The 13,390-nt window shown below is 35.9% G+C and overlaps 1 non-coding gene across 1 annotated transcript; it reads right to left on the minus strand.

Moving 5' to 3' along the window:
- Nucleotides 1-12,891: 12,891 nt before the first annotated feature.
- LOC115211340 lies at nucleotides 12,892-12,998 on the minus strand. Its single transcript, XR_003881608.1, has one exon. It is a non-coding gene; the product is annotated as a U6 spliceosomal RNA (small nuclear RNA).
- Nucleotides 12,999-13,390: the final 392 nt, after the last annotated feature.

The raw sequence follows: 13,390 nt of genomic DNA on the forward strand, positions 1-13,390 counted from the left end.
GCCCTCGCGTCGATTCGATTCGATTCGTTTCGTTTCGTTTCTTCTTCTCCAAGTACAGTTTTATATATAATTATGACGCGAAACTCTATAACTCTTTGCTTGACCTTCCCTTCTTTCTCTCTCTCTCCCTCTCTCTCTCTCTCCTCCTCATCTCTCTCACATCCGCTTGTCTTCCTCTATCTCTCTCTCTCTCTCACTTCTCCTCATCTCTCTCAGCCGGCCGATACTTCCTTTCGCCTGCGGCCTCCTTACTATAAACGAACGGTTTTTCTTGCGCTCTTCGAATCTCTCCTCGTCTAGGCCAAAAAAGGCCCTCTTTGTTTGTTTTTTTGTTTGTTTTCATTTCTTGTATTGAATTTTTTTGTAATTGTATTTTTATTTTGTATTTTATTCTGTATTTTACTTTGTAATTTTATTTGTAACGTTTTTACGTCCTGTTTGTGTCACATTTTTTTCTTTCCTTGTTTTTACCCCTCTGCGAAGTAATTTTATTTAATTCTTTCGCAGGAAGGGCTAGTTCGACGAGTCGTGTTCTGTCCTCAACTTCGAAACACGCTGGAGTTGAACTAGGGACAGCTGATGAAGGGGATGTTTCCTTGTATAGTTTGTCTTGTACTCTGTTTTTTCGTTGTTAAAAAAGGTCCGTTCCATGCTTGTTTTTACGTTTTCGTTTCTCGTTGAGTTCTAAGTCTATTTGTGGTGTCCTGTACTCACGTATATATATTTATATATGCATGTATATATACATGTAGATGTAGGTACGTACATATATGTATGTATGTATGTATGTATGTATGCATATATTTTATTTATTACACTATTGTATGACTGAGCGCCCTCGCGTCGATTCGATTCGATTCGTTTCGTTTCGTTTCTTCTTTTTACAAGTACAGTTTATATATATATATATATGTTTTGGCTACACGCGGGTGGGAAGGGGCTGTTGACACAATCGTTTCATTCACAAATTGAATTCGGTGATACCAGTTGCGGGTTCTAGCTCGCTCTGATACTGAGTGGAGTTGGTGCCTTCTGGTATCTCAAAATTCAATATATAATCATTTATGATTATAGTATTCTACGCTGAAGAGAAAAGAAGTTTCGGTAAGATAGAATTATTTATTATTTAATATTTAATATTTAATTCGTATGCTTTCCTTAAAACTTGATTTCGAAACGTACGTCCGTGGATAACTAAAAAAATGTATGATAGATTGCAGTCAATTAATTCTCTCTTACCTGTTTGTGCCTTCAAATGCTGTTTTTACTGAGATCTCCCTTTTTAGTAGAAGAAATAGCTATAACCCTTTGACTGCTATTTCTAAATTCGGTATGTGGTAAGGCAACTCGTTGCTAAACCCTTATTGCTTAGTATTACTTAAATTTTCCTCGAATGAGGCTTTTACATGCCGAAGACTACTTGGTGTAATTGATAATTTTTCCAAATTAATTAATTTCACCCTTCATTATTACGGATAACCATATTTTATCTCAGTAGATGACCACAGCATCTTGTTTTGGCTACACGCGGGTGGGAGGGGCTGTTGACACAATCGTTTCATTCACAAATTGAATTCGGTGATACCAGTTGCGGGTTCTAGCTCGCTCTGATACTGAGTGGAGTTGGTGCCTTCTGGTATCTCAAAATTCAATATATAATCATTATGATTATAGTATTCTACGCTGAAGAGAAAAGAAGTTTCGGTAAGATAGAATTATTTATTATTTAATATTTAATATTTAATTCGTATGCTTTCCTTAAAACTTGATTTCGAAACGTACGTCCGTGGATAACTAAAAAAATGTATGATAGATTGCAGTCAATTAATTCTCTCTTACCTGTTTGTGCCTTCCAAATGCTGTTTTTACTGAGATCTCCCTTTTTAGTAGAAGAAATAGCTATAACCCTTGACTGCTATTTCTAAATTCGGTATGTGGTAAGGCAACTCGTTGCTAAACCCTTATTGCTTAGTATTACTTAAATTTTCCTCGAATGAGGCTTTTACATGCCGAAGACTACTTGGTGTAATTGATAATTTTTCCAAATTAATTAATTTCACCCTTCATTATTACGGATAATTATATATATATATATATATATATATATATATATATATGAGTGTATATGTATGTATGTGTGTGTATATATGCTTGTGTGTCTGTTTGTCCCTCCGACATCGCTTGACAACCGATGCTAGTGTGTTTACATCCCGTAACTTAGCGGTTCGGCAAAACAGACCGATAGAATAAGTACTAGGCTTAGAAAGAATAAGTCCTGGGGTCGATTTGCTCGACTAAAGGCGGTGCTCCAGCATGACCACAGTCAAATGACTGAAATAAGTAAAAGAGAGTATAGTACATTAAATTTGCTCCAACAGATCACTCGTAAATTATTCCCAAGACTGTAAACAGCATGAATGAAAATTGAATTCTACTATAGTTAAATGCAAACTTAAATGCAAGGCTTTTACATTGTATCTAGATTTAATTCATTTAAATTGGAAGTCATTTAACAATACTCTACCGTTTCTGTTAATAATATAATCTCCAGAGGTACGAAACTGTGGAGGATGGCGGTAACATAGTGGGTTCTTTTTTCGGTGACGAAAGGAGAGACGAGTGAGTCAAGAGTGCCTATGTGGATGTAGTATGAGTCAAGGCAAACGTCACTAAGATAACGATAAAACAGGCAGATAGGAGAAACACTTACTGGTATAACATTCTTCTTTTCTTTTCAATCATTAGTTAGAAATTTTGTAAAAAATAACTTAAAATTATATATATAATTTTATATAAATCAAGAGGCCTTGGATGCTTTTGTTTTAAGATGTATAGAATTAACAATATTCAGTACAAACAACGAAGTGTAAAGAAATTTAGAAGTATTCAAATTGTCTTTAAAATTTAATTAAATTAGAGCAATCGAAATTAAAATTCTGGTCGTAATTACATATTTTCGAAAAATAAAATAAAACTTCATTTTTGAAACATGCACTAAACGAAATCCAACCGAAGAACTTTTTGCTATTCACCTTCAGAAGATCGAGAAAATAAAGTACAAGACAAGTACTGGATTTGATATAATTGACCGCGCCCCATTCACAAGCGGCATTAGGCTACGAATGAGTATTTATGAAAGTGTAGCTGATAGTTGTTTTTTTATATGTATTCGCGTACACATCCATATTTTTGTAACAGCTATTAAGAAATTAACCAAATCGTTAGAACTTACTCTCTGATGTACGAAGACAAAGTATTTTGAAACAGCATTTATCGTTGCTTTCGAAATGGAGTCAATAAATACTAGGCATAAACTGCAGTCGATTTAAACGACTGAACTTTATCATAACAGTGTGCTCATCTCGATCGTCTGAGAAATGCCAGAACGCTTCTCAACTATTGCGGGACGAGTTCAAACCGCCAAAAAACGATTCCCTAAGTAGTCGCTTCAGCTGCTACACACAGCATTCAAAAGAAATTACAGGGAGCGTTGCAATCAACTGAATATTTTAAAGATACTGACCAACATGGGCTCTTGGCATTCTCAAAAGTATGTGTTTTCATACAGTTTACGGTAATAAGATTGTATGGAATAAAAAATGTACAAAACAATTTGCTATAGAAACTTTTAAATGTTAAACTCTAAAAACCTTTATTTATACATACAGAGAGAGGGAGAGAAAGAAAGAGTGAGGTGTATATGAATATATATATATATATATATATATATATATATATATATATATATATATATATAATATTAATTAGAGACAAAACCACTATTATGCAAATCAAACAAAGAAAGTCTTTCTTTGTTTGATTTGCATAATAGTGGTTTTGTCTCTAATTAATATTATATAATATTTTACTATAAAATTGGATTCAGTCCTAAATCTGATTTTTCCCTGTAAATTTGGATTTATTCCCTAATATTTATTATTATATATATATATATTCATATACACCTCACTCTTTCTTTCTCTCCCTCTCTCTGTATGTATAAATATTTGTGTGTGTGTGTGAAGGTGCTTGGCTCAGTGGTTATAGTGTCGAGCTTTCAATCGTGAGGTTGTAAGTTCGACTCACGGACCGGACTGTGTGTTGTATTCTTGAGCAAGACACTTCACGTTTCTCTAGCGCACTCAGCTGTTGAAAGGAGTCGTGGCATCACTGGTGCCTAGCTCTATCGGCCTTTGCCTTTCCCTTGAGCAATATCAGTGGTGCAGATATACATGGGCGACTCAGAAAAGTAGCAGTTTCCTTGTCTTTGCACTCGAAGGAATACACGTGCTATATAAATATTTCCGTGAAGTTACTAGATCTTAGGTTTGTAGAGTTTCTCAGAATACCACCAAGTAGGATATAGGTTATTCTAGAGACTATTCTAGGGATTATTCTAGGGATTATTCAAAAGCCAAATCCATCCAAGGGAGAATTAGTGGAATTTTGGCAGTGGAATATTTCGGTGTGAGTTTGTGGATCTGTATTTTGATGATGTGAGCGATGTTGGATGCAATGATGTTTAACCAGGAGCAGCTAACTGTTATGAGCTTTAAAATATTTTAATACTTGTGGATGTTAGGCAAGTGCTTTCTATTTGGGGGCAGAAAACTTCTTTCAACATGCCGTACTTCACTGTGATGGAGGGGCCCACTGTAGACATTTGTCATCAACGATAACTTATGCTAATACTAGAGACAAGATTCCTAATTATACAAAACTTTTTGAAGCTCGTATTTGTGTATACATTTTTCTTTTTCGGCTTTGTATAGGGGAGTTTTGTCTGTCATGAAATCAACAGTAATATGAAAAGTAAACATAGATTAAGTAAGTTATGATAAATAGATTTAGCCGAACATTTTGAAGTGTTTTCATGCATAATTTATGAGCATTAATTTGTGAACCATAAATATAAGGATATCCAAGTTCATATTTTAAAAAATATCATGAACTGAGTATGACACATCTGTCTACTCCTATACATACACGCCTGACTGAAGCTTAAACAATAAAAATTTAATATCAAAGTAAACACACATCCCTTTACCATAACTTTCTATCACCTCACACCCTACAAACACATACTTTCCTCATATGCTCCATTATTTCTCCGTTCTTACACAATTATTTCCCATGTCAATATATACCAACTTAATTATAATTATTATATAAATTACTCAACTTGAAAAAAGAAAAAAAACAACAACTGTCAAAGTTTTGAGAAGCCAGAATGAAGCAATAAAAGAGAAGTCGAAACTTCGAAGATGCCCTAAAGGTTTTCATTATAAAATTTAATATCTAACTACCTGTCTGTTTGTCTGTTGGTTTGTCTGTCAGTCTGACTGTCTAGCTATTTATATAAGTGTGCTTTTATGAGGATAGATATGTGTTTGTGTATTTATATTACATTTTATATTGATTTATAAAACAAGAGTCCCTTTATATCTCGGAACTTAGCAGTACAACAAAAGTGTTCGATAAAGGAAGTACCAGACTGAAATAAGTACTGAAAATGGAATGATCGACTTCAGCCATTGAAAACGGTGCATCAACCTGGCAAAAGTCCGTTGGCTGAAACCAATAAAAGAATAAAGAATACATAGGCAGAATAAATTTCATTTTGGGATGTGAAATGTCTGGCCTAGTTTCATCTCTGCACAAAGGAATCTGTCCATAAGATAACAAAAGTAACCAATGCAGAACCAACGAAAATTGATGTCTATCGATTGATTCGTTTTAAATCTTAGATTTTAGTGATGAATAGACAAAAGAAATGCTTGCTTTAGCAATGAATGCGAACAGAAAGTTTGTAACAATATGTATGTATGCTTGTATATATATATATATATATATATATATATATATATATGTATATATATACATACATACATGCATATGTTGTATACATATATACATACACACATACTTATATATATATAATATATATATATATATATTATATTATATATATATATATATATATATATATATATTTATAAATATATATGTATATATATATATATATATATATTATATATATATATAATGTAAGTGTGTATTTATATATATATATATATAATGTAAGTGTGTATTATATATATAAAAATTGTGTGATAAGTAGCTTATATTTGGTTTCATAGTTAATGATTTAGCAATGAAACTCTTCTGAACTGGACTATTGGTCGGAATCTTTCTTCATATTGAAAGATTTAAAACTCACGCATTAATTGAGATTGAGATCATATAAACGCATGAAGCATAACCTTATAAACTTCTAATAAATATAATAGAATTGCTTTTGTTGTTCATAGAATTTCATTACAGCGAATATCTTGCCGTATGTTGTATGTCCACTAATAAATGTCTTGTCATTTCATTTTAACAAAGGAATATATGCATACATACATATGTATACACACACACACACACACACACACACATATGTATGATTATATACATTTACATTACACACAAACACACAGACACACAGACACAGACAGACACATACACACACATATACGTCTGTATGTATAGCTACACAATCATGTATATACATGTGTGTGTATATGCATGTATGTATATATATATTATATATACATATACATACATACATATATATATATAGATGTGCATTTATATCCCTATATCTATATCTATCTATCTATCTTTCTATCTAAGCATTTCTCTTCCACTTCTTGTGGAAAGGATGCGTCCCGATGGTCAGGCGATCCATTTGCTGTCAACACCCGTTAAAATGGGTATGCCATGGTTGATGATACGCAGACACGCGCTGAGACTGCGACATCTCCGGCTCTATGTAGACGACGGTGAACAGGTGTGGTCGCCGTTTGTGAGGCACGCGTTCCCGCAGCTCGTCTCCATGACCGAACTGCAGTCGTGGATCAAAAAGAGGCCGAGGAAGGGTGAATGGCACCGCGAGTGTCGCGTTGCTCTCAAGCAACTCTACCGTCCCGGGTCGACCTTGAGTGACTTCAACACGACCAAAGCATTCTATAGGGGATTAGTGGAGGGGAGGTACGACGACGATCTTGGGGCAAACCTGGGCGTCGACGAGGAATACCTGACCCGCCTGTTTGAAACGACTTTCGGGCCGGGACCTATGGACAACTTCCAGAGATCCCTGGCCTGGCGGTGCTACCGAGAAGCGCTACCCGTTCGGGATAAGCTCTATAGGCATGGCTCGAGAAACACGGGGCCGACCTGCCCGAGATGCGGGCAGAGCGACGAAACCGCTCTGCACGCAATCGTGCAGTGTCCAACAATCTCCGACCTGTGGGCTTATGTCGAACGACTGCTGTCACGTGTAGGACGTGTCGGTTTATCAGCCGAGTCTATCGTTAATATCGTCACGCCTCCTTCCTTCAAACGGGAAGGAAGAGCTATTTTTAATCATACTTGTGGCTATGGCGAAAGAATGTATCTGGTGGACGCGCCTGAAACGATTAGAGACAAACACTTTCCTCTCTGGTCAATCTCTCACCAACTTCTTCAAGTATCACTTGAAGAAGCATCACTTGAAGAGGAAAGTGAGAGTAGAGAGGCAAGTTTTGTCTAGTGAATGTTTTAAAAAAAGATGGGTGAATGTAGCAAGGATGGCACGAATGAATGACGAAGCCACCTTGACTATGATTCTATGAACCGTAAAAATTAATACAGAGAGTTGCTTATTTGCAAAATAAAAAAACGAAAAAAAAAAGAAATATAACATGTGACTTCATTGACCGAGGTTACCGTGGTCTTTTCCGTAGGCTTTTCTTTCCACGGGTAAACCTCACCTGTCCTCCCCTTTACACTTCATATTGACATTTCTGTGATAACGATCCCTATTGATCAAATTTCCCCACCTCTTTAAAAAAAATAAATTTAATTCTATTTTATCCCCCTCTTTTTTGTCCTCTTTCTTTCCCTTTACGATCCCTTTTGATCGAAAACCAAACCCCCTTCTTTTACCCCCAAAAGAAAAGTTCTACCTTGTAATTTTGTCCTGTCTGTGTGCAGCCCTGTGTGGCTAATAAAGAAACATATCTATGCATATATACATATATGTATATATCATATTCATATATATATATTTATATGTGTATATATGAACACATACACGCACACATATGTATATATACACACATAAATGTGATATATATATATATATATATATATATATATAATATATATATATATACATATGTGTGTGTATGTATGTATATGCATGCATATATTGTTGAGGGAAGCGGTTGCACAAGCCTCTTTTGGAGTAGCAGAGATAAGAGAATGCTGTAAACGAAATCTTTTGATCATTTCTCTTCACGCTCTGATTTCAAAACTTACCGGAAACATTTATCTTTTAACTTTTTCGTAGCGTGACCCGTTAGTCGACAGTTGTATGGACAGAAATTAGTGTAAGAATTGGTTCAACTGACTGCGTATTTTCCCTACAGCCAAAATATTCCAACAAGGAGCACACTGTCTTTTTCTCGGCAGCTGCGTATCTAGGTTTACATTAAGGAACGTGACCCGCTCTTTTCAAGACAGTCGCATGTCATTTAAAGGCGATTTAGATGCTACTTTTAACAGTATAAGTAACTAATTGCAGGCTTTATTAGGTTTGAAACAGAACCGCATCCTCTCTTGTGTCCTTGCTAAACATCGTTTGTGTTCCCAAGAGAAGGAGGTAGATGGTAAAAAATCAGCTGAGCGTTAAACTCAGGGTCTTGTTGAGGGAGATTTTGCCGCCGTATCTTGCAGAGCAGAACAGACGTTCCTCAGTTCAGCCGAGAGACCTCTGTAATTATAAAATATCTACAATTTGAATAATGCCAATTATGTGATCTTCTGCTTCAGCCAAAATATGATAACAGCCAGCAGGCTTTCAAGTTGTCTTATGTGATAGAGACATTATAACGCAACTTTCGTTTATCGCCATATCGTCACACTTGTTTTGGAAGTAATATTTTTTTTGTCTGTTCATGTTTGACTGTTTTCTATCTACTTCTGAGACCAATTGTATCTGTGCTCCAATGGGTTTTACATATGTTTGCTGTTGATTTCATTTTCATTATTACTGTTATCTTTACTACTTTGCCGACGGAGTCACCACAGTCGCCGTTGCCACTGTAGTTGCTGGCATATCACCCTTGTCTTCATCATGTTTATCGTTTCTTTTTTCTACTATTACTCTTATCTATAATATTTTTTGTACTACGGACTCCATATGTAACGCTCTGACTATTGAATGAATAAAATCGAAAGCGTAATCTATCTTAGACTACTAAATTTTATATTACATGTAAGACACTTGACTGATAAATAGATACTGTAAGTGAAGTATATGTGTTTGTGTGCGTGTGTGTATGTATGCATATATATGTATATATACATACAAACATATCTGTGTGTGTGTGTGTGCTGTTCTATTCTAAGGATACATAACTATGAGATGCAGTTAATTTACTCTGTTCACTTGGGTTATGAGATCAAATCTAGTTATATGCACATTTACAATGTGAAAACACGGGTGTAGTACAGCGTATTAAGAACTGTTAGAGCATTACATACGTCATCTTGATGTAGAAGTATATTACAGACGGATTACGCCTTTTATATCATTCTATTTTTAAGTTTAATGTGGCGATAAAAATTACAGACAATTCTTATGGTAGACAAAATGAGAAATATATAACAAACAATATTGTTTTCAAATATGTTCTCCCATAAGACTGCTTTCGTAATACTACGTATGCGGAACATGATATTTCCAGAGTCAAACACCTCAGGAAAAATACAGTTTGAAATAAAATCATGTTTTTCATAATGCACAAACTAACCGCGGTGAAATATTCTTTGGTTTCTACTAGTTATTTATCATCCTCTTTCTAGCTTTTATCACTGCACTGTGGTCATATCGGGACACGAAATTTTTAAGATGTGGTCGATTCTATCAAACCTACTTGAGTAGAATGCAAGATGCAAACAATGTCAAATAGAGCCAACCGGAGACGCGATCGAGCAAAATGTATATTGGTATGTATATGAAAATAAAAACAAATTCCTCTCTCTCTCTCTTTCTCTCTCCCTCACTCGTTCTATTAGATCCTCCAGGGCTGTCAGTACAACGAGCAACGAATCTTCTCCAGAGAGAAATAAATAAATAAATAGACACACACGCTCATATATATCTATAAATATTATATTAAAGTGGTAGTTAGGATAAATTTTAGGTGTTTCCTCTTGAAGCATATCTGCTTATTCCATTACTACAATCCATGTACAATTCATATATATCCACGGTTGCTAGCGCATGTTAGTGAAAATACATGCTAAAATTGAGAATTTCGGAAATATTAATTACCAAGATATCGTATAACAAAGTAGGAAAGTGGGCATGTTTTGGTATTATTTATTCTCCATTACACGCATTTCATTTACTAATAAGAATTACAACGATTTACATATATATGCATGTAAGTAACTTCCAATTAGAAATTCGTCAGACAGAGAAAGATTTATTTATAAAACTTTTTATAATAAAAGTCCTTTATATAAATACATGTAACTTTCTCTCTTCCGAATTTCTTTTCTACTCCAGGCAGTATTTCGCCCGGCGGGCTAACGTTTCTGCCACCTCACCGCCTTCTGTCTGGCGGATTTCTAATAAATAAATAATTTATCCATTATAGATGAATTTATAATACAACTTTTTATAATAAAAAATCTTTCTGATAATATAAAATAAAAACTTTCTGATTGATAAATCTCTAATAAAGACTTCCTTACATGTCTATCTAACATATAAATCTTTTTAATTCCTATTAACAAATGAAACATGTCCACTTTCGTGCTCAACACCGCAGTAGTGGATATAATTTTTTTATTTGTGAAATAAGGCTGCCAGTGTCTTAACAAATCTTCATGCCGATCACATGGAGAAAAGTGTTCGCCTCCATTATGGAAAACACAGCCTATGTGTACATATATAAGAAGGGATTAATCTTCTCTCTTCGCTCCTATGCACCACATGGGCTCAACTCTCCTCCCCTATTCATCTAACTCCTCTCGCCTCTCTCCCCCTCACACCTACTTCCACCCACCCACCTGGCCTCTCTTGACCGACTCCTGCTTCTCTTCACTCCTACCCACCTTCTCCTTCCCCCTTCATCCTCACCCCTCCCTCGTAAGCCTACCTACCCCTACACATTCCACCCCACCTTCTCTATCCTTCCCCATTCCACTCCACATGCCCCAACTCTACCCCCACCCTCCGCCTAACCCACACACCACCTTTGATTTCCCCACTCTCGCCTCCCCACCTCTCAACATCATCGCACCAAACCACACACCACTACACCATACACCACCATACCACACATCACATCACAACACACCACCACGTACACACCCGCACTGACCCATTCCCAGACCTACATTTTCACACCTACACATACACACACGCACACATCAAGATGACCAACCCTCTTCCACATGCACATACAAAGTCTCTTATACACACGCACGCGCACCATCGTTTTGGGATCACTACTACTGTATTATCTCCCCTTCTCCCTAGCTCTCCTGTTTGACTTTCGTGCTTACCATGTACAAAGAAGGTAATTCTTCCTGTTCCGGTGGACATTTTAGTAGAATTTAAGGTAGGCCATTTTCAGTAGTAAGTTATTCCCTTTGGATTTTAGACTGAGCATATTCTCAGCAAAGGAGTTTCAGTTCTTAAGGTAAAAATTTTCATTAGTGAGTGACTGACGGCGCTTTAAAATCTTTAAAATGCGGTGGAGCCTATTTAATATATGCATAAATCAAAGCAGCGAGATGGCAGAATTGTAAGCACTTCAGAAAAAAATGCTTAGCGGCATTTCGACTATCTTTAGTGGCATTTCGTTCAAATTCCGTTGAGGTCAACTTCGTCTGTCATCCTTTCGGGGTTGGTGAGATAAGTATCAGTTGAGCACGGGGGCCGATAAAGTCGACTTATCCCCACCCACGAAATTTTGAAACCGGTGTATATATATATATATATAATTATGAGTTCGTACTGAACATTTATATATTACATTATTACGCTGTTACTTTTGACAAGGTAGTTATCAGCAACTTGTTTAATAATAAACAATCCAATAACGACTTATCCTTATTGGATTATCATTGAAGCACTGTTTACTTTCCAGACTTGTATATGTTTGGTGCCATTCAGAAAACTATCATTTGGTTTTTTACGATGATAGACGTTGTTAATATTATTATAAACTGAGACTGAATGGTTATTTCATTATTCAACGCTTCCATTAATAAAAACGTATTCATGTTTGGTTAAGTAGCTTAGCTAAAATTCTCGTATATGAAAAAATCTGAGTTTGATACAGAACTAGCAAAACATTACTTATATCATTCTTTAGTTAACAATGAACAGATGCCGATATTTTATCAACAACGATGGAATAGTAGTTTAGGATTATTAGTTGAAATGGTGGTGAGAAATTTCAAGAAAAGTTTTGCACGCGTCTTTTCCTGAACAGAGAATGGAAGATTATACCATGTGATATTTCTATTCGTATATTTTCTATCATCATGTATTACTAGAATATGATTTTTGGAAGTAACATAAGTGCAATCATCGGTTCTGCGCCGAAGGGTGTTTAGTTATCTTGCTACCAACTCGACTAGATTCGGTGAAGTAACTGAATCTTCTGTAATTAACAACAGAGTATCTGTCATGTCTACTATTATTAATTTTGTTATTAGTATGAGCAGCTGGAAAATTTCTTACTTTACGTTTATACTTAGTATTATTTGTAATATTGAAGGCGGCGAGCTGGCAGAAGCGTTAGCAGGCCGGGCGATATGCTTAGCGGAATTGTTTTTTTTTAATATATGGAACGCTTCACGAATTTGCGTGTCATCCTTGCGCAGGGGCCATTCTAATCTTCTCTGCATCGTTCCAATTTTAGAATATGTACCGCCGTAGCTAGTACCATCACCATCGCCACCATATCTACCATACCCACACCGTTCATTCTTTTTGTAATAGGGTGATAGTAATAGTATGAGCTATAATTGTGATAGAGGCGGGTGCGGCGGTGATGATAGTGGTGGTAGCCGAGGCGGTCAGGAATGACGGTGAGAGTAAGCGATGTGAAAGACAGTGGTGATGGTGGAGACGGCGACGTCAAAGATATTGATTGTGGTGGCGTCAGAAGTCTGAATGGTGTGTTTATGACACATGTGGTGGCGTTGGTGGTATTACTAAGAAAATGAATTTAGTGTTCAGTACCTCTTTCTCTCACATACCCACTCTCTCTCTCTCTCTCTCTCTCTCTCTCTCTCTCTCTTTCTCTTATAGTCACTTCCACTGCCACCACCAACA

This window comes from Octopus sinensis, linkage group LG4 (assembly GCF_006345805.1).
Source record: "Octopus sinensis linkage group LG4, ASM634580v1, whole genome shotgun sequence".
Lineage (NCBI taxonomy): Eukaryota > Metazoa > Mollusca > Cephalopoda > Octopoda > Octopodidae > Octopus > Octopus sinensis.